This window comes from Chinchilla lanigera, unplaced genomic scaffold, assembly GCF_000276665.1.
Source record: "Chinchilla lanigera isolate Chin_1 unplaced genomic scaffold, ChiLan1.0 scaffold00004, whole genome shotgun sequence".
Lineage (NCBI taxonomy): Eukaryota > Metazoa > Chordata > Mammalia > Rodentia > Chinchillidae > Chinchilla > Chinchilla lanigera.
The window spans coordinates 22,589,919-22,613,429 of NW_004955405.1; the positions used below are offsets into that span (position 1 = coordinate 22,589,919).

Genomic DNA, 23,511 nt, shown 5'->3' on the forward strand with positions numbered 1-23,511 from the left:
TTTAATATAAATTGAGAAATATAAACAGGAGTTTAATATAAATTGAGTCAAAAATAGAGTTTGCATATTTAAAAATCAAATAGCACTTCACTGATGTTAGGAAGTTAGTAGTCTGAGTATAGTTCTTAGCATTTTAGAAAATTACAAAAAAAGAAGGAAAGATAGGAAAGATAAAGTGTCCCAATCTTTTTCATTACTGACTCAACCAAGATAAACTCATCTACCTCATCTCAAAAGAATAAAAATTAGTAACTCAGGACAGGCAATTAATTTTCCATAAGGTAAAAACCACTAACTCTGCCCAAACTTTTAATACACAGGAGATTCTTATTATCTGTGGATCTTTCCAAATTTATTCTCTCTTTCTCTCCCTCTTTCTCCTCCCTGCTCTTCCTTCTCTCTCTCTCTCCCCGCCACCTCTGCTCTTGCACCTTGTCTTTCTCATATCTTCCTAATTTTCTTCTTTCCTTTATTTTATCATCAGTTTTACTTTTGCCTGCTATTTTTTTCTAATACTAAACATAGTAAAGAGCCAAAAGGCTTTTGTTCATTTAAAAAAAGGATATTTTGTTTTCAGAAGACAATAAGTGGAGCTCAAAGAAAATTATAGAGTAAATGCGGTTTCCCCTCCCTGATAAGCCTGTTTTACATGAGAAGGCTAAGATGGAAAATTACTAGGTCAGTTTCTTCTCTGTTCCCCAGATGATTTCTAATGCTCCTTTCCTACTCACAACGGCTTCTAATTCCTGCTGGGTTGAGGGATGGAAAACAAGAGGGAAGCAGTGTGATAATGCTGACTCTCTGCTCTTGTGAATGTTTTACGATGACTCTCTGGATTTAGTGCATACTCTTGTGCATGTTTCTTCAGAGCCTTCGAGAGCACTCTAGAATCATGTCAATACATAGCTATTAACAGATAATGTGGTTTGCTTCGGTGACACTCTATAGTTTTTCCAAAGCTTTAGGCATTTACGTTGCTCTTCCCTTTATCAGGATCATTTTCTTTCCTGGTCAGCCCCTCAGGAAGAATTTGACTTGTTTCCAGGATGATGTTCCCTCCTGTGGAACTCACACTTGATCCTTGGGGAAATGGTCTTGCCTCAGTCGTTGGTAGAATTATAACCACACTAATTTTTCTAATCCATAACTATGGAATAGCTTTCCATTCACTCATGTCTTTTCAAATCCTTTCTTCTGGATGATGGAGGTATCCGTGTAGTTACCTTTAACTTCTTTGGTTAAATCACCTCAAGTGTTTTACTTTTTAACTCATAAATGTCATTATTTCTTGACTTCTTTTTTCAGGTGAATCATTATTGGCAAAAATAAATGCAGCTGAGTTTTGTACATTGACCTGTGTCCTGCCACTTTATGGAACTCATTTAGTATTTTTAGTAGGTTTTTGGGTTATCCTCAGTTCTAGATAAAGCATTGTTACCTGCAAATAGCAACAATATTATCTCTTTCTTCTGATGTGAAAAACTTTCTTTTCCTTTTCTTGCCTTATTATTCTTACTAATACTACCATTGCCATGTTGAATATTAATGGCAAAGGTGGGCAACCTTGCCTTGTACAAGATCTGATAGGAAAAGCTTTCAGGTCCTCCATGTTGATTACATTAACTGTGAACTTTTCATAAGTGGTCTTTATAATGTCATGGAAATTTCCTTCATCTATTTTTTATTAATTTTATCATGAAAAGTTGTTGAGTTTTGTCAAACACTTCTTATGTACATGTTGTAATGACCATATAGTTTTCATCTTCACTGTTAATATGGTGTATCACATTATCATATTGATTAATTTCTAAATGAGTATATGAAGGGAAACTTGTATCTCTGGGACAAATCTGATCTGGTTATGGTGTGTGACCTTTATATATGCAATAGAATTCAGTTTGTTTTGTTTTATTGAAGATATTTGCAGAAATCTCTCTGTTGGATATATAATCAAGAAAATGAAATTTCACCTCTTAGAGACATCTGTATGCATTATTCATTGTAGCATTATTCACAATATCTAATACTAGTAAATGAACAATCTAAGTATCCATCAGTGAATAAATGAATAGAGATATAATATATATGAAGTAATAGAGATATAATATATACAATAGAGCATTATTCAGCCTTACCATAGAAAAGAATGCTCCAAAGTTTACAATATAAATGAACATGTAGAACATGTTAAATGAAATAAAAGAAACTCTTCAAGATGTCACCTATATGTGAAGTCAAGTAGAGTCAAATACATAGAAAAGAGGGTAGAACAATGGAAACCAGGAGTGGGGTGGGGAAAAGTGGACAGATATAAATCCAAGTATAAACAATTGTAATTACAGAGGATGAATAAGTCTAGAAGCTTAGCAACCAGCCTAAAGAGTACAGTTAATAATATTGTATAATGAAATTTGCTGCAGAGTAATGGCCTTATCTGAAAGATATGTCTGGAGTTGAAAGTGAGTATCATTTTATTCTCACATTGAATTCATTATTCTATTAAACCAGTTCCTTTTAAAACAGTTAAAAAGAAATAGCATGATTCTCCAGAGACATCTCAAGTATAAGATTAAGTTTGGCTATAATAATCACAACAAATCAAAATAGCTTAAAAGCAATGTACATATACCTCAGGATTGCACTAAGAAATATATAAAAAGGAAAAATTATTTCTGATAATACATTGTATAAAGTTGAAGACAGATTATAATGTAAGGGCCCTAGACATTTCTTCTAATTAGCTTTTTCATACAAAAAATTAACCCTAACAACTGAAATGCTTACGATGAGCTAAGCCAGGCATTATTCTTTGAAATCGCTGCTAGAAAACTGCTAAAAGTTGGCACATACAGGAGAAATGAGCAGAATTGCTAAGGGAAATTATATCCATGAATGCTATTTTTATATGAAATATAAAAGACAAAAACCTACGCTCCTTCAAGTAAAGGGAATACATTTTTTCACTGGAAAATTTGAGGCTGTATTGTAAATGTATTAATATACATTATTAATAAATGAATTATGCTTCTATATCTCAAATTTTTCAACACGTTCAGAATTTTAATCACATGTTTAACATCAGCATGTAAATTATATTTTAATGTAGTAAAAGTTTAAAAAATGGTAAAACCAAATTTGTAAGGATTCTATATATATAATATCGTAGATCCAATTTTAGGTTTTGATCAGTATTACTTATGCTCCGTTAAGCTTTCCCACGACCCAAAGGGAACAGCACAGCAAGGTTCTGTGCACAGTATTCCAAGAACAGCAAGAAGGTCTACGTGGTCGAGTGAGAGAGAAATGTGGGGCCGACAGTCATGCAACTAATTCAGAAAACAGAGGGTCTGTGTTTTACAGGGGCTTGTGGGTCTGATAATGGTGATGACTTTACTGTAGACCCATGGAAAGACATCAAAGGCTTTGAACAAAACAATGATATCATCTGACTTAAGCTTTCTTTGTTTGTTTGTTTTTTTTTGTTTTTCCTCCAGTACCAGGAATCGAACACACAACCTTGCACTTGCCAAGCAGGCACTTTGCCGCTGAGCTAAATCCCCAGCCCCTCCTGACTTAATTTTTTAAATGATTGTTTTGGTTCATTTTATCACAGGTCAAGGGTGCCAAATTAAGAGAACCAAGTTAGGAGGCTACTGAAATAATTTAGATGAAAGAAAGTGATAGCCTGGATTGTGGTAACAGGTAATGATTTATGGTTAGAAAGTGGAAAGAAGAACTTACTGGCGAACTAGAGCTCTAAATTTAAAGAGGAGAACAAGACAGTACAAAGATTTTGGGTTTGAGCAAATGAATTGAGAAGGGAGTTGTCACTGACCAAGGTAGAAGTCTTCAGTACACTGTCTGTCACAGGCTGCAGGCTCATTGTAAATGGAGAGGGCTGTGCATGTCCTATGCAGAGGTGATACTGAAGCACAAAGTCCAGCAAGCAGTCAGAGATTGCCAGGTGATAAGATGGTGATAAAATGAAAACATACACTCGGCAGTTTATGTAAGACATCTTGATGGCAAAGGTGGAAAATCCAAGTACCAACAATGTATCATTTCTATTTTGTGCCAGTTGGGAAGCAGAGACACAGCCAATATGTTCATGTAGTACTTATTACATAACATTATAATATAACGTAACATAATATAATATATATTTTAATTCCTGAAAATGCTGCCCTTTCAAAAATTAAAACATATAGACAGATGATAGATAGACAGACATTTGGAGATAAAAGAAAAATAAAACTATGAGAAAAAAGCTGATATTGGAAAACATGATTTATGTTTGAGTTCCTCACCTAAGAACTGCTCAGATCAGCACTACCCTTTCCTCCCATGTAGGAGTTACAGAAGCCAAACTTTTCCCTTTGGCATAAATTTATATTGGATTTCTGTTAGTTGTTCTGAAAAGTCATGAATAATTATATTGACTAATATATATGTGGATATGAATTATAGCACTCATGTACTATGAGAGTTTTTAGTGTTACATCAAATCCTTTTTCTGTATAAAACGGGTAAAAGCCCACATCTCTGCCCTAATTTAGAGTTTTCCTATTTCACTGCATGGTCTTTGTCACATGCTGAACTGTGCTTGCTACTCTTCCATTCCACTTTGTGTATCACTTGACATAACTATTGAACAGTTTATTCTGTATTTGCAGTTGTTCCACCTTAGACTACAAATTATAGTGCTTTACATCCCAGTAACTTCAGTTATTTTTATTCTTCATAGCAACCATAAAAATCCTCAAAGTATTTCCAAGGAAGTTCATTCTCCTCCATTCAGGAAGTTCACCTTCTATAGTTCAGAAGTCCTTTAATTGGTGCTGTAAATGTACACATATGTGTATGTGTTTGTATTTGCATGTGTGTGTACCCATTTACCTGTTCACATGGTTGTCTGTGGGCTAAAGTTGTATACCAATATGTATGTAAAGTATAAAAAAACATAAAAGCGATCTAACTGCCATCTTGGTTAAGAAATGATACATTGTTGGTACTTGAATTTCCCCCTGAGCAGTTTCTTTCCCTTTCACAATATCTATTGTGTATTTTGGATCTTAATTACTTTTCAGTTTCTTACACTAGGGAGACAACATGATGTTTATACATGGGAGCCTGATTTATTTCACTTATGAGTATGATCCCTAGAAAAGAAAACTGGGATGGGGGAAGAAAAAAAATATACACATACACAAGATAGCTAAGATAATTATACTGATTTCTGTTATTTCATTGAAAGTAATTGTTTCTGCTTATATTGTTTGATCAGTTTTGCATGCCTATATCTTGTAAATTGAGCAGCTACTTTGCAGATAACAATATGCAATACAATAACTATTGCTAATTTCCTATTTAAAAAAGGACATTGCCCCTGTCCTTCACTACGTGTCTCTGACATATTGCACCTGTCTTCCCCTCCCTTCCACCATTACCACACATGACCATTAATGTGACTTTTGTGACAGTGCTTCCACTTACTTATGTACTCTCCTATGGTAGAGTTCATGAAGAATATATTATTAAAAACCTCAGCCCAGACAGCCTTAAAAAGGACAACTTCATTGCTCAAATAACGAACATTTTATAACACTGTGTCCCAAAATATATTCTGTGATATTAGGAAGTGAAGTGTAAAAGAGAGTTCTTTACTATGTAAATTCTCAAAGGCTTGTATGTTCTAAAAATAATTTGAATATAAAGGTAGGCCATATTGTGCAATATGTTTTCTGCATTAATTACATTCCTGTTATTGGGATAAAAATACATGACAGCTACAACTTCAAAGAGGAGAGGTTTATTTGGCTCATATTTCCAGCGAGTTTTGTCCACAGTAGCCTGGCTGCCTGGTAGAAACGGCGAGGTGGACGGATATGGGGGACGAGGGCTGCTCAACCCTTGGTACCCCGGAAACAAAGCGAGGGAATGAAGGATCCAGGTTACACCTACAGACCTGGTCCTATCCATTTGGCCCTTAAAATTGCATTTCAAGCCCCACCTCTGAGCACATCAGACGTTTGGGGGACACTTTCCATGTAAACCATAACATTTACATTATTTAAAAGGAGAATGAGCTGTTCATAAAATATCTCTTAGGAAATGTGTTTTAAAGAAAACGTATTGGCAAATATTATTTAAAGAATTAGGATTTTTCCTTGGACAGATACTTCTCTTCTCACCTCTCCCTTGTTCCTTCAGCTTGTAGTTTTACCCTTTCATAATCTCTTTTCCATGTATGCATGTGTCATAAACGGTCATGGCTGTGATGCTTAGCCTTAATTGTCAGCTTGATTAGATTGGGAGCCACCTAAAGTAGTAGTAGAGCACACCAAAGTGTGTAGAGTACTGCTCTCTAGCCCCTCCCTCTCCAGTGATGTTCCCTGCTCTGCTTCTGAACCACCATGGTGTAAATAGCTTTTATCTTCTACACCAATTCACCACAATGCTTCTGCTTTGCAGGAGCCTACCATGGACTGAATCCTCACAAACTGTGAACCAAATAAACTTCTTTTCCTTTACATCCTTTAGATCCTTTAGATTTTGTCCAGTAACTGGAGTGCTGACTAATACAATGATCTTATTTTGTTTTTCTGGAGGGAAATGGTCTTTCTGAAAGTCTTAAACCCATTCATATTCTTTTTTTTTTTTTTTTTTTTTTTTGGTTTTTCTCCGGTACCGGGAACCGAATTCATGCCCTTGCGCTTGCCAGGCAGGCGCTTTTGCCGCTGAGCTAACTCCCCAGCCCCTATTCATATTCTTTCACTGTTTTTGAGAAATCAGTTAGATTGGGATCAACCTCAAAACTTTTCCAGATCTATGATAAAACAATCTCTCATTATCAGAAGCATTATACTTTGAAAAGAAATTTGAAAATTTCATTTCAAGCCAAATCTATTTCTCCTATGTAACTATCTTGTCATTTTACGCACTAAATTATGAATTGTATGCAACATATTTTATAGAAAATCCCTCCTTGGAGCCCAGTAATATTTTTATAGTAAGTGAGGTTTAGGTTTATTTCTTATACCACTGGTTGAAGATAAAAAGGCATGCTGCTAAAACAAATATTCTTGTTTTTAGGCATAGACCTGAATTAATTTCAGAAATCCTACAATCTTTGTGCATCTATGCACTTCAATCCTAGCCCACTTGTATCCACTTTCCTCAGCAAACAGCATGATATTTCCCCATTCTATTTGCAACTTCCAGCTTTACAAGGTCAACTATGACAAAGTGGCTACTTCTCTGTAAGCTCCCTTGACATGCTTTAGGACACACACTCTCCCGCTCTCAGAGCACAGACTGTCTACTCTGAAAACTGTAAACAAAAATTACATTTTATTTTGCTGGCTAACAAGAAATTTGCTTGGCTCTTTAGATGAGTTTTTGAGCCTGGGGCACAAACACACAAATGCTTTTCTGAGAGCTTACACATAAAAATCACTGCTTTGAGTCTAAAACTGATTTCTTAACATTTTCACAATATGTCTTATAAGTCAAGTTAGAAGAGCACTATACAAGAGGAATTGTAGAAAAGTATGTCATGGGGCACTCTTAAAAAATATTTACTTGTATTTTAGTCAGAATTCTATGCAAGCAAGTCTTTATGAAAAGGTTTTCTTGGGTCTGGATGCAGAAGGGTGGGGAAGAGTGCAGGTACTATCTGCATTGAATTCTAACCATGTTCAAAGAGGCCATAAAAGTTTAAACTAGAGAATTCTATTTTCATGTTGACTAAGGAATTTCACTTAAGATCATAATCACTCATTACAAAGTAGCTGCAACAAAGAAATTCTTGCAGGAATGGAGAAAACCAGATCATACCTCAGCAATTTTGACTATCATTAACAAAATAAAAGATGGTATGATAGTCCCAAACAAAGCAAAAAAGAGTGTCTTGCGGAGTTCCTAGCATAGTATGATGATATTAGCTGCAACAGTTTTAGGGTAATGGTAATTACTAAAAGCAAATATCTGAAAAGCCATGCGAAGGTAGATGATGAGAAAATATATTCTTGCCTAGGTTGGAAATTTGGGTTTAGTAGACAAAAGTATATTGCCAACTGATTTAATCATCATTCAGTATGAATTAAAAACAATAAAACAATTTGAATCAATTATATATATAATTCCACACTGATTTTTGAACTTCCTGGTTTGTCATACTATGAATTGGACTGTGTCAGAAATCACAATTGTGTGTACTGCATACTGCAGGCAAAAATTTAACTATAAATAAATAAGATATAAATATAGAATATCAGATTTAGGTATTTATTTTGTTCTGAAAAATAAATATTCTATCTCAAATATCAAAAAGTGAACGACTGATCACAAGAAAATCATTTGATTATGATAAAACAATGGCACTAAGAATTGCAGAAAGTTATAGAAAAAATACCAATCAAAAGTTCTAAGTAAATGAAGCTGGAAGAGCAAAAAGCCTTAGAATGTGTGTATATTCATGTGTCTGTAATTTACATTAATGAGGTACAGTTTATGCAAAATATAGTAACCTGCTATGTGCAGTTTTATCTGATTTACCAACTATATTCAGCTGTATGGTCACCATTACAATAAAAATGAAGGGCTGGGGATTTCACTCAGGGGCAAAGTGCCTGCCGGCAAGCACAAGATCATGAGTTCGATTCCTGGTACCGGAAGAAAAACAAACAAACAAAAAAAAACAATTAAAAATGAAGATCATCATTTTCAGGCTGAAAATACCAACTAAATGCATTATTATTCCCTTAATACCAACTAAATGCATTATTATTCCCAAGAAGCCACAGGTATATGCCATTATATTATACTGCCATTATATTAATTATGACACTTACTAAAACTTCATATGTATAATGCTATACAATAAATGGTCTTTGCAGCTTGCTTATTTCCATCAGTGTTCAATTTTCTTTCACATGAATCAGCTATTTGTTATTTGTTTCTGATTAACATTCAAATATATATGGCCATAACATGATCTGACTATCCATTAACTAGTGACAGACACTTTTAGTGATTCCAGTCTTTGCTCAATATTCTGATCAGTCAGTTGAGGGTTCTTACACTGGGTTCAGGTGCAAATCATGAATAGGCAAAGTGCAGCTCTGCTACCTGTCCTGGGCTTTGAATAACAGTGGTCCTCAGCCCTCAGTGTTATACTCTGGACCCTGGTATCACTATTGGCATGATTAAGCCTGGACTCTAATGGTCCACAGAGCCTGATGCTGGTCTCTGATGCTTCAAATAAATGCCTGACCATGCTCCAGATGCTGTTGCTGCCTGAAGAGGGGATAGAGAAACCACCCTTAATGTGGCAGAGATCAGGGAGGGATCCTAGCCATTACTAATATGTCCAGGAGTTGGGAAAGGGCACCACAACAGATAGCCAAACCACTCCTCCTGTTAAGGTGGCCCAGGAGCAGTTGGGAAGTAAGCTTAGTGGTTTTGGGGGAACACTGAGGCAAACTGTCCCAATGCAGCCTCAGGAGACTAGGGAGAAAGCCAGGAGAAGCAAGGGGTAGGGCATGAGAGCTGTGGGCCAAACCACGCCCCTCCCAAACCATATGAATAAAGTTGGTATGAATGTTGTGTACAATTAAAGGACATATATTTGAGTTTTCCTTAAGCAACTATGTGGTTGTATTTCTGGACTCATTACTATATTTAATTAGTCTATTTGTCTAACATTATGCTACACCATACCATCTCGATTACTGTAGCATTATAGGAAGTGCTAATGTCAGGTAGAATAAGTCCTTCAACTTTGTCCTTTATCAAATTTTTCTTTGTTCTTCTAAGCCACCACATATTCTTTGGAATTTGTAAAATACTTTAACCAACCTCTTTCACCAGAAGAAACTTCCTATGGGGTTTTGATTAGGAATGCACTGGATACAGAACAATTTGGGAAGAATTCATTGCCATAAAATTAACTTTTAATATATAAATATATCTTTTTATTTAGTTCTTTAACTTCTTTAATTTTTATGACTTTCTGTGTACATCATTTGCTAAATATTGCTGTATTTCATGCTGTTTAATGATATTATAATTGGGGAACTTAAATTTATATTTTGTTTCTAACTGTTAGTATAAAGACATAAAATTAAATTTTGCATATTTTGTCATAGCTCTTTATCAATGCTGACATTTGAGGAAGTAGAATTTTATGTGCTTAAGCAATTCATTACATCTCTTTAAGCCTGAATTTCTACACATAAAATTATGCACGTAAAAATTATGCTTCCTTTTTGACATAATACATTCAAATCAGAATTTGACACACAATTAACACTATATTGAAGTTAAGTAATAGTAATGATGAAGATAGCAAGATTACCTACTTATTCTGATATATGTACCTTTCACCTCTTTTGTGAAATTGAGAACTATTATTCTTTCAGGTCAAACTCTATTCATGGCCTGATTTGGTATGGACCATGACAGAACAATAGTTATTACATATTTAGAAGGAAAAGAAAAATAAAATCCAAGAAGATTAGTGCAGACCTAGTGGCCTGCAAAATAAAAAATATTTATTATCTGACTATGAAGAGAAAAGACAGCTTGTCTCTACTGAGTTATATGCAATTATAAAATATAATATATATGTGTATGATTAATTAATTTTTGTTATTCTTACTATATATTCCTAAAGAATAAAAATAAAATAAAATTCAATAATATACAATAACCTCATGTTTAATAAATTTTCTTATTCTGGTTAAATAAATAGAAAATAATAGAAGAAAAGAAATTAAAGGCCGTGGGTCAAATAATATTTCTGTCTACATATATAGACTCTGCTTTAAAAGTTTCATGACAACTTTAATCCATATTATGGTAAGTATAATAAATAATAGACTATTTCACAAATGACCACAAGTGGTCAGTTTATTTGACCAAATTCAAATAAAATCAGACTTAAAGTACTGGAATGCACTTTGTCAAATTTATTGATATGACTGATTTTATTTTAAAAATTAATGATAACTAATACATTATCTCTCAATTTCTTCTACTTTTGTTTTTAATAATGACTTTTTAAATCACTCAATATAAGTAATACTTTTATTTGAACTTAAGCAAAATCCTAGGGCACTATGATTCCCTTTAGCTGGTGGCCACTTCCCTCTTCCTCCTCCTCACTCAATAAAATGTTACTATAGATGCTGTGGCAAACACAATTTTCAGCGTTACTGAAGTCCCAACACAAATGAAAATTTAATAGAGACATTGTTCGGTGAATCTGACCAATCAGCTGACATCAGAAACAAGGAAGCCAGAGATAATAAACAAAGAGAAACTCTCTGTTAGTTTGAAACATGGCACTTGTCATGTGGCAGAGCATATAGAGTGTACAGAGACATCTCCGGGTGACAGTGTCTTAGGAAACAAGCTTTGGTCCTACAACTGGAATCAACTAAAGTCTACTAAAGTCCAGAATGATATTGGAAACATAAGTCTTCTGCAAAGCCTCTATCCTTAAACTCAGCTCAACTAACAAATTGATTTTAATCTATCAGACCCTGGGCTGCAAACCTCACCTGGCCTCGTGTCCTACAGAACCTTGAGATAATGAATATCATTCTAAGCTGCTAAAATTGAGTTAGTCACTGCTCATAAATATAAAATTAATGCAAGCTGGCATTCACAAAATGTTAAATTCCTCATATTTGGACATTTTTATTATTCAGGAGTTTATTTTTTTCAATGTTATTCAAATTGTGACAGATCAAGAGGCAATGTAATTAAATAATTACATTGAATTTCTGGGGGGACACTGAGGCAAACTGTCCCAATTCAGCCTCAGGAGACTAGGGAGAAAGCTAGAAGCAAGGGGTAGGGCATGAGAGCTGTGGGCCAAACCATGCCCCTCCCAAACCATATGAATAAAGTTGATATGAATGTTGTGTACAATTAAAGGACATATATTTGAGTTTTCCTTAAGCAACTAAGTGGTTGTATTTCTGGACTCATTACTATATTTAATTAGTCTATTTGTCTAACATTATGCTACACCATACCATCTCGATTACTGTAGCATTATAGGAAGTGCTAATGTCAGGTAGAATAAGTCAAGATAATGTCAGGTAGAATAAGTCAAGAACAAGATAAAATACTTCATTCTTACAAAATACTAGAACTTCTCAAGCAAAGAAATAGTAGATGTGATGCTACAACTTCTATTAAATTATCTTATGTTTTCAATTTTACAGGAATGATAGTTATATATAAATTTTTTAAAGTCCATATATAAAATGAATGAAAATTCTTACAACAGATGTTCATCATATTTTATAAGATTACATCATGGTCAAAAGTTTCCATCCTCACAAACATTATAGGTTATTTTGAACATTTTTAATACTTTTGTTTTTGAATCTTTTCTAAGAAACATTGTTCTCATGCATCCCTTCCTATCATGGCTTGTGTTTTAGACACAAGAAATAGCAACAACAAAAAAAATTGGGAGTTATTATTACCAAGTGGTTTATGTTCAATATTGTGGTATGTGAGTTTTGGCAGGGATTTATAAATATGACTTTCTTTGAAGAAAAACATATTAGATAGAAGATTACAGAATTACTACAGTGCTGTTGTGAAAAATATTTGCTTCAAGGCATGTTTCCTAAGTTCCAAAAAATATCATGTCCAGTTTATCCAATGGAATTGGAAAAACTGAGTAACAGGAAAATTCTAAGTGTTGGATACTCTCCACTAAATCTTCTAGAAATATTCAGTTGTACCAGAACTTCAGTCCAGTTTACTGACTTGTTTTACTTATCTATGGCCTAATACTGACCCTTGCCTGTGTAATAGGAACAAAATACTTTCAAGTTTTGTTAAATTTCAATAAAGTTTATATTGTAAAATATATTAGAAAATGTCACACTGAGCATGTTATCAATTTTGAATTTGGTATGATATCTATTGGAAATTTTTATTTATTTTTTAAAATTTATTTTATTTTTTGGTCTTTTTGAGACAAGAGTTTCACAAGGCTGGTCTTGAGCTCACTTTGTAGCCCAGGCTGCCTTTGAACTCCTAGGGATCCTCCTGACTCAGGCATTCACAAAATTTAAAATTCCTCATATTTGGACATTTTTATTATTTAGAAGTTTTTATTTTTTTTCAATTTTATTCAAATTGTAATAGATCACGAGGCAATGTAATTAAATAAGGAACAAGATAAAATGCTTCATTCTTACAAAATACTAGAACTTCTCAAGCAAAAAAATAGTATGTGTGATGCTATCACATCTATTAAATTCTCTTATGTTTTCAATTTGTATGCCTGGGATTACAGGCATGCATCATCACACCTGCTTATTGAAAATTTTAGAAAACTTCTTTATGTACAATTATATAAGATAAAATCAAATTATTTTATTCTGCTACAATTTTTCTAATTATATTTTAATCTTTTTCATTAAATACAACAGCTACTGTCAGAGTATATACTGGGTGACCATAATATAAAATCTGGTCAAGTTTAATAATAATGTCAACCAATGCTAGCAGCACATTTTTTCACGATGCTGTATGGAAATAATCTGTATTCTGCCATGGTCAGCCACAGGTATAAAAATGTCAAAAAGATCAAGTTTAATAATTTTCTAAATCCTTAATGGTTTTTGCTTATTTTATTGCATATTGAGCATTGTAGATTTATTTTTCCTTCCAGAAGTGTTGTGTTTTTACATATTATAGTTGAAGCTAAGTAATTGCACATAAGTAGACAAAGAATTGTTATACCATCCTGAAGGACCACTTTTGCATTATAAAAAGTCTTTATTATTCTTGCTGTATTTCAAAACATGGTGATAGGATATTAACAGTGGTTGTTATACTACCTAATGTCATCTTCAAAATGGGTGCACATATAAACAGATATAGGCATGCAAGATTGATCAAACAATTACACATTAACAGTACCTTTCAATAAACCAACAGATACTATTAGTTCAAATATCCTAGCTATCCTGTGTATATATATACATATTTTTTCCTCTTCTTTCTTTTTCCTCTCCCCTCCTCTTTTGTTTACATATTTGTTTCTATTATTTTGGGGTTTTTTCTTTTCTCTTTAAAATGAAAAAAAAATTTATATGTATATACAAGGATAGCTGGGATAGGTATATTGCTGGTGTCTGTGAAAGGAACAGTCAGTACTTAACATTTTCTTTTTTCTTGGCCAATTGTGCAAGCTTGAATCTGGTAAGCAGAATGACTGATCTGAAAACAACAATATGCAGTACAAGAACTATTGCTGAACTCCTACCATTTGTATGGTGAAGTTCTCCATCATTTCCACTTTCTTTTTATTACTTGTTACTGTCTTTGTTTGATCAATCTTACATTCTTACATCTGGTGGACTGAGCAACTTTGTTGAAGATAACAGCATGTAATGTAGCAACCATTGTTAATTCCTATCGCTTTGTTTTGAGATCGTGTATCATTTTTGTTGTTTTTGTGTTCTTTTGATTTTGTCTTCATTGTTGTTTTAGTTTTTTTAAATTTTTTTTAAATTTAGTTTTTTTTAAATTTTAAAATGAAAAAGAATTCTTATTGTAAATATTACTTAATCTGATATTATTACAACTAGGGACATTTCATTGACTAGGATGATGTTATTTATAAAAGTATTTTTCCATCTTTTCACTAACATTTTTGTGTCCCTTTAAAGTTTACTTCTTGTAACCAGCATATATATGGATTTTATGCTTAATCAAATCTAATATTTATATTTCACTATTTGTGTTCACTATTTAATAGACTTAGACCTAGGGTAATTACTGAAATATATGGGATAAAACAACAATTTTCCTATTTGTTTTCTATTTGATCTACATAACATTTTTTGTTGACTGAAAAAATTAAAAACATTTCTGAGCTCTTTTCTTGGTTTCTTTTCACTTCAACACAAATGTATTCTTATCTTGCTTTTCGTTTACTATCTTTTCTTCATTTTTAATTTACTTTGTGATTAATACATGTCTGCAGTACATAATGTTTACATTCCTTTTGTGGAGCTGGATACATGTACCTGACACATTTTAATTCTTTTTCATCTCCTTCCCCTCCTCTGCCTCCCCGGCCTCCATCTCTTAATCTCCTTCCCATTTGAAAATAGAAAGATAAAATGAAAGTATGTTTTAGAAACTCCATGATCCTGTCACAGTAACTGCCTAACTTAGTTAATTTCACATTGATGGGACAAAATACTCAAAACCCACAAATTAAGATAGAAGAAGTTCATTTCATTTCACGGTTTGCAGAGGTTTCAGTCCATAGCTGGTTGGCTCTAGGCCAGGGCAGAGGGACATGGTGAAAGAAAAGCAGTCCATGCCATGCTAGGCAGGCAGCAGCTTCATGAGCCTTCTTTCCCCTTTTCAACAAATTCAGGTTACAACCCTACTGGCTTGTGCCACCCAGACCCAAGGTGGGCCATCCCCCCACTCACAACTACAGCTATGCTAAATGAGTAAGTGGACTGATCCACGTATCACACCCTTAATCCAGTAGCACACACGCATGATCCAGTCATCTCCCCAAAGCTCCACCATACACTTCTGTACAATAGGGACTCAAAGAATATCTGTTAAATAAAAAAAAAAAGATGTGGTTGGACAAATTAATGAATTCCTTTGACTCTATGATTTCTACCTTAGTATACTCTCTCCAGTGACTTCAAGTGCATTGGATGTATTTGGCTGTCATGTAGTTTTGCACTTATTAACAGACATTTCCCTTCATTATAAGTTCCTCACAGTATAATGATTTCACGAGTTTTCATAAGGCACTGACTAACATCTAGTCTTGTCTTGAGTGCCTTCCGGAGAATTCAGGTTATGGAGGAGACAGAAAGCACCCTGTTGAGTTTGAAGTCATTGAATTATCCAAAGCCAAGTTTTAAAAGACCTGTTCTTTGGCCTAATATGCCTTGCCTGCCTCTTGATATAAAACTGATAAAATGTTTTATACACTTACCATGAAATATTGAAGAAAGGTACGGTGAACTGCTATTCTCCCAAGACCAATGGCTTAAAAAGCACTGGCAACAGACATGGGCTGCAAGAGACAGAGAAAGTCAGTGAGGCCACCGCGCTCCTTCCTTCTCTCCACCTATGAAACAGATAACATCCAATAGTCATTATAACCAAACATGCAGAAAAATTATGAGGTCAGACTGAGATGACATAAAGGGAGCATACCAACAGGCAGAAAGAGGGAGAAGTATTAAACCTTCCCATGTTTGCCGCTCAAGTTCCCAGGAGATTTTCTTGTAGGTTTAATTTCTATTAATAAATTTGTATTTCACAATTTCCTCTACCACTGCAGAGAGCATTTAAAGGCCTTCACGCTTTCCTTCTTCTGACCCTATTCACCTCATCTATTGTAGCAAGTAAATAATTCCTTAAAAATAAATTTGACTATACTTTAAGAGATGTTGACATGGTAAAAGAACGCATTAACCCTAATGGAAAGTTCAGTGAGAAAGAACTTCCAGTAGTAGAACAATGGATACATTAATTAGTAGAACTTCTTCTATTGTATAAAGAAATGCTGGATATTAGGAGTGTTTTAAATGTGTTAAATGCTAAGAGAGTAATTCTTACTTGTTAATTCCAGCTTACTTTTAATTGTTTACTTTGTGAACAAAACTAGCCAAATATTTCTGTAGATTTGCATTTTGCTAAAGGAATAAACAAAATCTTGTTATTTTTTTGAGTGATTTTTACTTTGAAAGCCTTTATCATGTGTTTTTATGAAAGTAATCCTTAAGCACATTTTAAACTAAGACTTTCCTCTCTTCCAGAAAAGAAATGCCAATGTACAAAATATGGCCTCAACGACTAAATTATTCTACCTTGTATAATCCCAACCCCAAGGAGTTTCAAAGAGATTGGGAATTTCAGATAATAAACCCAAAGGGATTTGTGTCATGGAACTCTGTTGAGGAAAATTCATTAACACACCAACTGTCAGATTATATAGTATATTTGAGATGTTTATATCCTGTGAACACATTAAAAATTCATTTGGCATTGTTTTAAATGAAAAAAATATTCATGATAAATTGTATTCACAAAATAGTTTTCCATCATCCATGAATTGGTAGCATGTACACATTGAAAACAAAGAAGCTAGAATATTTCTGAAGATTTTCCTCCACAGAAATACTTTTAAAATAGGTTGTTTTAATCATAGAATTGAATTACATATTCAAATTGTCACTCAGAAGTATATTTTTGTGACAGAGTTACAGATATTTTATCAATTAAAAATCACACCTAATAAACAGACATCTAGTTTTCAAGTCACTGTTCAAAAAAATCAAAAGAATGGCAGCAGATAATTATAGTCTAGTATGGTAAAATTTTTCTGATTCCTCAAGGTTACTGTATTCTTTATGTATCTTACAGTCTAATCCATTTTATTTGAAAGACCATGATAATTATGTATTTTCAATGTATGGTTTCCTTTACCTTATTGGATGATATGCAATAATGTAAGCTAAGACCATATCTGAAATTTCTATGACTCTGAGAGACAACAGTGTTAATAATGTGTATAAAATTCACCAAAATATTGCAAAACAGAAGCAAAATATTTTTTCACAATATAACTAGTTAAGTCATAGTCCTCAAAAATACTGTATATGGAGTTAATTTATTATTCCCAGACTTCAAAGAAATTATGTACAGGTTTACCTGGATTTAATGCTGCAGAATGACATCTTGGAATGTCAACAGAGTTGATTTCTATAAACATGACCCTAGTTTTGCCTCTTAAAACAGAAAAAAATAATGGGAATGGAGGAATAAAAACCTGACATACTACATGAAATAAGCCAGGCGAAGTAAAACATCATATGATCTCACTCATACTAGAGTCTTAAAAAGTGAAATTTAGGAAGATTTAGGAAATGATGACTACCAGAGGTTGGGGGGAAAAATGAATGCGGGACAGAAAGACTGAAGTTTTAGTCTATAAAATTTCATTTAAAAAGGTAAGTTCTAGTGCTCTAGCATGTTGCTTATAACTAGAGTTAGAAACAATGTATTGTGTATCCTAAAACCACTAGAAGAGTAGATTTCAAATATTCTTGCCACCAGAAATTATAAATTATGTTAGGCAATGGATATGTTAATTAGTATTTAATCATTCCCCAATATATACAAGTATTATGACATACATTCTACCACTAAAATATATAATTTGTTATTTGTTAAGTAAAACAAGTACATAAACAAAAACGTTAAAAGATAACTATCTTGGGATTTAAAAAAAATGCAAATAAAAAGACTAAGGGTAAAATTTCCAGCCAGGCAACTATGTTCTTCTTTTTCTTTCATGAATTCCCACCCCTTTCTCTTACTTTTCCTTCTGACTAAAATGCACTAGGCTCCTTTTAGCCATAGTTTAATTTTTGTAGTTTCAGTTATCCACAATTGGAAGTCTAAAATGTTAACTGAAACATTTCAGACATAAGAAATTCAGAAATTCTAACTCCCGAGCAGCACAGTATAATTTCTCACGGCCCCATTCCATCAGACCTTGAATATCACTTTGTCCTGTGAATCCATGCTGGGAACACCACCTGTAGGTTTGTCATTTCAGTTGAATAGTTAATATCAACCGTCTTGCTACTGTAGTGCTTTGGTTGAAGTGAATCTTCCTCAGTGGCCTGATGCTAAGGTCCAATACCAAATCATTCACTTCACTCCATCTCATCACATTGGCATGGTATGTATCATATCATTACAGGACAGTACGGCACACTGAGGCAGTTTGAAAGAGAGAGACACTACATTCAAGTAACTTTTACTGTACTATATTTTACTGTACTATAATTTTATTATCAGTTATTGTTATTAAACTTTTATTATAAAAGTTTACATTTATAAGTTAAAAATTATCATAGGAAAAAAAAAGGCTAAGAAAACAAAGACAATCTCACACAACAGGTGCCAAGCTTTAAATATAGGCATATTTTATTTTTGTGATGAATATCTGAATAACAGAAATAAACTCTGATAAACTTGCCTCTGCCAAAGTGAAAATCAAACTATTCCTTAAAAATACACAATTGTTTAGTTAAGGTAATCTAGCATAATTATTTTTTAAAAACTGCCAAAATCTAAAAATTTAATATTTGCTCTAAGTAGCACTAATCCAAGGGAATATTATTTTTATCTGAAATCAAACTTGGATTCAGAATTTCAAAAATTAATGATACTATTTATCATTATTATTTTGAGGTATGTCTACTTTTATGTAAATATACAAATTTCATGAGAAACTCTGTCCCTGTGTTAGAAGTTAAAGGATTTGTCCTTAACTCCATTTAATTTAGTTCAGACTCATGTGGCAATTTTAGTAATAATTTAAATAAAGCCTTGTTATAAAATTAAGATTGTAATACTAGTCTGAACTTTTTTTAAAGTAATGAAAATCCAATTGCTGTATTGAAAGTGGCTGGACCCCCGGCCTCACAGACTCAATATTTCTGAAAAATTGCTTTGAAGTAAAAGCACTCATAAGTACATGTCAAGGTAATTAAATTGAATTACTTTGGTTTCGCTTTTTGCTTGCAAGGCAAAATTTCTTACCCTGCTCTTTCCTACTATGGACTGAAGGAACAAAACCTTTCGTATCTCTTCTCTACACTGGGCAACCAGAGATGAGTTGTTTTTAAAATCTACTTGCTGTTTCTTAGGGTTTTCATCAGTTTCCAAAGGTCTGAGTTGACAATAATTTCCCTAAGGAATGTGCTCAAGCTCTGACTTTTTGCTTCTTATTTAATTTCAATGAATCTTTACCTTTTTCATGCTTTATTTCATTGAGCTATAAATCCTCTGCAAGCAGGGTCATGCACCAACAAATCAGTTTAAGGAGTTTGGCCCAACTTCCTGATGAGTCTTCAGGGTAAATTCTCTAAGTACTTGAGAAATACTGAAGGAGTTTTGGAATACAATTTTAAAGTAACTACACAGTTCAGAGAAGGAACCTAAAAACTATGCTTATAAATTTTAAATGGAGCAATTTTGCAATAAGCTTCAGAAAAATATTTTACTTCAATTTTAACTAATAAAAAATTACAGTTACAAATTTTTCTCAAAATGTGCAAAGTTCTATTACACTGTTTGATCTAAAAAGGGATTTTATTATAACCACTACCAACAAAAAAGTTCACCATCTTCTTTCGTTTATTCTATTTAGTGGTAAACATTTCATATGAAAAAGAGAAAGATACTGGAAGCGTTGCTAGAGAAAAGAATAAATCTAACACTCCACAGTTAAATTTGAGTATTATCATATTTTTTTCTGATTTTGCAGCTAACCTATATCGTGTTTCCACTGGCCATAAACATTACCACAAATATTTACTTTAAACAAGTACTGGATGTGATGGCACACACCTGTCATTGCAGCACTCAGGAGGCTGAGGTAAGACAATGGCTGCAAGTTCGAGGCCAGCCTGGGCTCTAAAGTGAGTTCAAGGCCAGCCTGAACTGTGTAACAAAACCCTGCTCAAAATAATAAAGAAAGGAAGGAAAGAAAGGAGAGGGGAGGGGAGGGGAGGGGAGGGGCCAGGAAGGGGAGGGGAAGGGAGGGGAGGATAGAGGAGAGGAGAGGAGAGGAGAGGAGAGGAGAGGAGAGGAAAGGAGAGGAAAGGAGAGGAGAGGAGAGGAGAGGAGAGGAGAGGAGAGGAGAGGAGAGGAAAGAATAAACACAGTGTTTGGGCAGCACACAAAATATCAAGCATCTTTGTTCCTAAATGAATGAATGCTCTTTTTGTATGTGTTTCATCTTTGTCTTTATTCTATCTCCTTCCCATATATGAACTTTCTGATCTTCCCAAATAAAAAATTGCCCCTGCTTTCTAATAATATCCAGTGGTGAGCAGCCCACCTTCACTTCTCTAGATCTTCCCTCAACCTGCCCAAATAGTATAGGAAGTCCCTCTAGCATCCTCTTACCAATATGCACGACGGTCTTTATGTTGTTTTTCCTCGCTGCAACCATATTAACTTGTTTAATAACAGGCACGTTCCTGGTTGAAGGGAGTTACCAGTAGCAACATGGATCAGGCACGCCAGAACATTTGAGTGTCTTCTAAAGGAAGGAGTTTGTACACAAACTTTTAAAAAATATTCAGTAGAATAAAAGTAAATTTCATCTGAAGTTTCAAATTAGGCAATTTTTTCTGTCTAATACAGCACTTTTCTAACATATATCTTACTTGTTTAGAAAAATAGGAAGACTCCTTGATCATCTTACATTGTCTTCTCTGAAGGCATGAACTGAAGGTCTTTGTCTTCTTTTGTGTAGGCTCAATAAAACCAATTATAATTTTTCTTTAATGATATTTACCTACTACTTTAATCAAGTAATAGATATCCTTTTATCAATGTTCAGTACTGTTACTAGTGTTAATTACAGCATGACTGTCTGAACTCAGTGCAAGAAAAAAATTAAGTTATTGTAGTTTGATTTGTTGAATCCACTTAATTTATGCATAGACACTATATTAATTTTAACATAATAGTTTTGAGAATGGGGAATAATTCTGTGTTTCAACATATGATTTTATGGAATGAATAAAGTTACCAGATAAGCAGAAATCAATTTTTAAAAGTTTTTCTATTTATAAAAATGAATTTTCAAAAGGGTGAAGGAATCTCTGCATGGATCTATTCTGCATTTCTCAGACAACCAGAGATGTTAAACATATTTTTAAGTATTTATTAGACATCTGTATTCTTCTGAAAGGAACCTGTCCATTTCAAATTGTTGCATTTTTTGATTGAATCTTTTATTTTGGGAGATCTAATTTTGTTAGTTTATTACTTGTGGTAAATATTGTCATTTGTCCCAATACTACTTAGCAATATCACCTTTAATTGTGTAGGTTATGTTTTTACTCTGTTGGTTGTTTCCTTTGCTGTGCAGCAATTTTTGATTTGGTGTAATTCCACTTTCTGGTTCTTGATGTTATTTCTTGTGCAACTGGTTTTCTATTCAGAAAGTTCTTGCCTATGCTTCTATCATCACTAATCTTTCCTATTTATTTTCTGGCAGATTACTGTGTATGTTTCTAGGTGTTCTGTTTTGTTTTGTTTTGTTTTGTTTTGTTTTGTTTTGTTTTGTTTTGTCTTTTTGAGACAGGGTCTCACTATGCAGTTCGGGCTGGCCTTGAGTTCACTATGTAGCCCAGGCTGGTCTTGAACTCAGAACTATCCTCCTGCCTCAGCCTCCCAAGTGCTGGGATTACAGGTGTGCACCACCACACCCAGCTGTTTCTGTTTTAATAATTAAATGATTGATCCATTTTGACTATAGTTTCATACATGGTAAGAAATACGGGCTTGAGTCAGTCTTCTGCCTGTGGGTGGCCAGTTTTCCCAGCACCCTCAATTTCCTCCCCATTCATGGCCTATAGATCTATGTTAGGGAGTTTTAAGTTTTAGGAGACATTTTGTTCTCATTTTGCAAGTGTGTCTGTGTGTGTGTGTGTGTGTGTGTGCACCCGCGCACGTGCATGTGTGCTGAGGTTTGTGGGTTGATTGTAGTGGAAAGACCATGTGGTTAAAATGGAGATCACTGGGGCTGCGGATTTAGTTCAGCGCCACAGAGTCTGCCTGGCAAGTGCAAGGTCGTGAGTTCGATTTCTGGTACCGGAAAAAAATAAAACAAAACAAAAAAAAATGGAGATCATTTTATTCTGTTCTCCAATGAGAAAGGCTGGGTGTGGCTAACTACAGGCCTAATAGCCACTTAAGAACCTAGCCTTATTCCAAGTTCCTGAAGAACCATTAAGGCCAGCTTACACCCCCCACCCCAGGAAGATAAAGGACAATGAGATAAGGGGAAATGAAAAGGAACTTTGATGGTATTTAGAAAATGAACCAGTCCTGAAAGGATATGGTACAAAGCTACAAAAACCCTTTATGATTCTTCACACATGGAAAGAGATGCTACATGGGAAATGGCCGCTCTGATTTTTACAGGACTAGGACTAGGAGTAACCCCACAAAGTGTACAGGTGCACAGAGCTCACCCACTCTGTGCTTACAATAATCACCTCCTTTGTTATAACCTGCACACAGGAAAGGCATATACCCTGAAGAGGACCGGTGATTAGAATTTACATGTCAGCTTGTGCAGCATTTAAACAAATATTGGTCCTAACTGACAGTTACAGGCTGGCTTGAGGCCTTCTTTATCCATTCAGAAAAGGCTATGGAGGTAGTAAGGAGCTCCTCAAAGAAATCTTGCCCTACTTTGGACTACTCCAGTCCCTGTAGAGTGACAATGGGCCTTGTTTTACCTCTCAAATAACTCAGAGGGTGGCAATGCTTTAGGAATACAACACTATCTCCATTCCAAATGGAGATCTCAGCCTTCTGGAGAAGTTGAGAGAGCCAGCCAGACCCTAAACTGAGCTCCAGCAAAGTTTTACCAAGTGATGTTTGAGTCTT

General features: G+C 34.2%; 1 long non-coding RNA gene across 2 annotated transcripts in view; it reads right to left on the reverse strand.

The window, feature by feature from the left end:
• Positions 1-23,511, reverse strand: part of LOC102003615 — a 46,981-nt gene that overhangs the window by 18,825 nt on the left and 4,645 nt on the right. For both annotated transcript variants that reach the window (XR_001235464.1, XR_001235465.1), the window contains 3 exons: positions 21,010-21,145; positions 18,583-18,807; positions 16,013-16,093 (listed from right to left, as the gene is read on the reverse strand). This is a non-coding gene — a long non-coding RNA (uncharacterized LOC102003615). The remainder of the gene's footprint in view (positions 1-16,012; positions 16,094-18,582; positions 18,808-21,009; positions 21,146-23,511) is intronic.